Here is a 3,242-nt window from a genome sequence, read left to right as displayed (position 1 = left end):
TTCCAATTATTTACAAGCGGTGTCCTTAACCTTTCAAAATATTGCACATTATGTCCTTTAGGTCAAATCCGGTTTGATTTTTTGGGTAAATCTGGTTATGTGCATTGCACATGAGGGCATATTTGTCTATTCACATTCTCAGAGGCTATTTTGTAAAGAACTTTTATTCAGGGACTATTTTGTAAACATCAAAAACTATTAACTTTTGAAGCTTTAAACCCAAAATAACTCATCAGTCATCACCAACATTTCATTTCTCCAAACCTGCAACCCCAATGTTCTAAAAACCCTAACAATTAGGGTGTCTTCGATCAACCCAACAAGGCGGAAAGGAAGAAACTTATTAGGTCGCCGTTACCAAGGGAAGCGATCGTCAACTGTAGCCTTAGTTCTCTCCATGCTTTTGATGCTCACAATTGTTCTGCTTGTGCTTCTTGCGGTGGGGATATTCTCACTTCCGATTGGATCTGATGATGACGATTCTTCGTTTTATCCTCATGATCGCATCATGTTTAAGCGGAAACAGTTGCTTGTGTAAGTTGAATTTCTGAGTTTGTGTGGATTTAGGTTAAGTTTAGATTATTATGTGATTAGTGTGATTTAAGCAGGTAGGGAGTTCTTGATGCTTTTAGCAACAGCTTTTCTGGTTCACTCCCACCAGATGTTTGTGAAATTGCCTCAGTGAAAATTCACAACTTTGTTGGAAGTTATTTCAGTGGGCCCATTCCAAATTCATATGGGTTATGCAAGAAACTTGATTTTATTCATCTTGCTGGTAATTTGTTAAGTGGGTATTTACCTATTGAATTTGGTCGGTTAAAAACTCACTCATATGGAGATTAGTTACAATTCATATCAAGGTAGCATCCCATGGCAATTTGGTAATATGAGTGAGCTTAGATATGTTGATATTGCTGGTAAAACCCACCACCAAAAAACGATTCCGGATCACCACCGTCACCGCCGCCCTAAAACCCACCACCAAATCCGGTGTAAAACCCACCACAGCCATCTCCACCATCGCAGGAGAGAGAGAAGAGAGAGAAAGGAAGTTTAGAGAGAGAAATTGAGAATGCAAAATTTTTTTTCTTTTTGTTATAAACTTTTCATATTTATAAAATAGTCCATTAATATAAGTTGTTTTAAAAAACTTTTCATATTTATAAAATAGTCCATTAACTAGGTTTGATCTAAAGGATATAACGTGCAAGATTTTGGAACATTAAGTACAGAACTTGTCAAGTTTTGCGCTAAAGAACAGCGCCTGCAATTTGATGTAAACATAAAGGACAAAACTTGTAATTTACTCTTTTTTTAAAGTATAATAATAGGGTCCTCGTATTAAAGATCATAAGACGTTTGATTTTATGTAATATTTAAGGAAAATAAATAACATATAAAAATATTGCGAAAGTTAAAGATTAAGAGGGAGAGAGAGGGATAGCATATGACTTATATGCACATGTTTTATGTGAACATGTGTTTATTGAGATTTTTTTTTTCTTAGATGAAATTATCTTCCAACTTGTTTGAAAATTATCCTTCCTACTTGTTTTCTTTTTATTAGACGCTATCATCTAGAGGTTTATCACCTTATTTATTTTAGTTTCTGTAAAATAAGTTATCCCTTAAGATAGTTATTATAGGAAAAGAATGTATTCTATCATAAATAGCTAACGATTATGATAAAAATCATTACACTACGTTTTCTTTGATTCCTGGTTTTATAATTATGTATATTTATTTTGAGTTAAAAAATATATTTTGTTTCGATAAGCTAGTTTGAATAACTATCAGTGACTTAATAATGAGTGGTTGAACGGACTATACCGTTAATATGATTCAATTTTTATTTAGATTAAATTACAAGTTTTGTCCTTTATGTTAATACCATTTTTCAGGCGCTGTCATTTGGTGTAAAAGTTGACGAGTTCTGTACTTAATGTTTCAAAATCCTACATGTTATGTCCTTTAGCCCTAACCTAGTTAGATTTTTCTGTTAAATCAAATTACACAAGGGTAATTTGGTCTTTTTATGTATTTATTTAATATTATCTATAAAAATAAAACAAAATATTCTTAAAAATATCTCTCTTTAAAAACACTAAACCTTTCTCTTACCGTCTCTCTCTAATCTCTCTTTAAGAGAACCATCTCCATCCACCTGCCGCTGACCACCAGCCACCACTGCACCCACCTAAGACAACCACCTCTCTCTATCTTCACCTACCACCACCATATGCCGCCACCACCACGGTCTTCACCAACATCATCATATGCCGTCACCACCACCATCTTCACCTCCTCCCCTACAACCACGACTATCTTCACCACCACCACCGCCGTCTTCATCATCCAACTACCACCTCCTCCACCGCAAACACTAACTCCACCACCACCTCCCCCATCGGAACCCTAACCCCAAATAGATTCGACAACACCAACATCACATGTGAGATCGATTGTGGAAGCTTGTTCGATAATTTTGAAGATTTGATTGAATTCCCTACGGTAAAGCTAATTCTAATTTGAAGGTCTGAGGGTTTTGTTTTTTTTTAATTAAAAATGTAAATGATGCAAACAGATCTTGAATTTTAGTGCATTAAAAGTCAAAGAATGGATTTCATTTGCTCAGTTCTTGTTGGTGGGGGTGAAGTGGTTATGATGGGTGGATGATGATGGTGGTGATTAGAGTAGAGAGGTGGGTTTTTAACGGTGTGTTATATATTATATATATAACTAAATAGGGGAAATGATAAGGATACGGAATGTAATAACTACCCTCATGGGCAAGCCTGATTTTGTGACAACCGTCAAATTGGCATGCATCCGTACATTTAATTAATATTGATTTATGCTTAATGACTGTGCTTAGTTACAACTGTTAATTTAAACTGCTTGCTGATTTATGTTACATACATACATGAGCATCACATTACATACTGTGACTCCATTTATTTCATACAGACTCTTAGTGACAAATCTGATGCACAAAGCACTGTTAGTAGGGGTGCTAAACGGGTCGTGTTCGTGGGTTGGCGGGTTCAACCCGACCCGAACCCGAAAATTTTACACAAACCCGAACCCGACCCGAACCCGAAATTGTATCATACATAATAACCCGAACACGACCCGAAGTTTCGTGGGTTGACCCGAACACGACCCGTTCAACCCGAATTTTTTTTTATTTTTTCTGAAATTAATATATTAAAATTAAAATTTACTTAAAAAACACAAATGTA

General features: G+C 35.5%; 1 long non-coding RNA gene across 1 annotated transcript; it reads left to right on the top strand.

The window, feature by feature from the left end:
- The first annotated feature begins 244 nt into the window (after positions 1–244).
- On the top strand, positions 245–2,634 carry LOC110878038. The gene is made up of 2 exons (XR_002557557.2): positions 245–534; positions 609–2,634. It is a non-coding gene; the product is annotated as an uncharacterized LOC110878038 (long non-coding RNA).
- The last annotated feature ends 608 nt before the right edge of the window (positions 2,635–3,242 follow it).

Source organism: Helianthus annuus, chromosome 15 (genome assembly GCF_002127325.2).
Source record: "Helianthus annuus cultivar XRQ/B chromosome 15, HanXRQr2.0-SUNRISE, whole genome shotgun sequence".
Taxonomy (NCBI): Eukaryota; Viridiplantae; Streptophyta; class Magnoliopsida; order Asterales; family Asteraceae; genus Helianthus; species Helianthus annuus.
Note: the sequence above shows the minus strand (reverse complement) of the source record. Positions and strands in the feature narration are given on the sequence as shown.